The sequence below is a fragment of the Trachymyrmex cornetzi genome, unplaced genomic scaffold (genome assembly GCF_001594075.2).
Source record: "Trachymyrmex cornetzi isolate Tcor2-1 unplaced genomic scaffold, Tcor1.1 scaffold1023, whole genome shotgun sequence".
Lineage (NCBI taxonomy): Eukaryota > Metazoa > Arthropoda > Insecta > Hymenoptera > Formicidae > Trachymyrmex > Trachymyrmex cornetzi.
The window spans coordinates 79,509-80,200 of NW_017295569.1; positions in this window are offsets into that span (position 1 = coordinate 79,509).

Below are 692 nucleotides of genomic sequence, written 5' to 3' on the forward strand. Positions count from 1 at the left end.
ATGTTTACGCTCAACGGCAATTACAAGTGGGTCGACGAGCTGCCGCGTCTCGTATCGTATTACAATGCGCGTAAGCATCGCACTATCGGCATTCGACCCGCCGACGTAACTCCCGCGATCGGCGAACGACTCTTGGACACGGTGTACAGCACGATAAAAATCGCTGGTCCGGCAAAATTCAAAGTTGACGATTCGGTACGCGTGAGCAAGTACAAGACGGTTTTTGAAAAGGGCTACACGCCAAATTGGACCACCGAGGTGTTTAAGATCATTAAAGTGCAGCATACCAATCCCGTAACCTATCTACTCGAGGACTATCGCGGAAAATCCATCGCTGGAGCGTTCTACGAGCACGAGTTGCATCACACTACTCATCCGGACGTGTATCTCGTGGAGAAAGTACTACGCAGGAAAGGAAACTGGGTGTACGTCAAGTGGCTGGGATTCGATGGATCGCACAATTCATGGATACATAAAAACAACGTCATTTGAATTTCAAGAAATGATTCGTGTATTTTTTTTTCTTTTATACATATAAAAATATATCAATATATGTATATAATGGTTTTTATTACTCCCCATTCATCTTCGTTTACATATATACAGGGTGGACCATCTGAAGTGATCCAGTCAAATATCTCGAAAACTAGTAGGGATAGAGAAAAATGTTTCGTATGAAAAGTTTAGGGTTA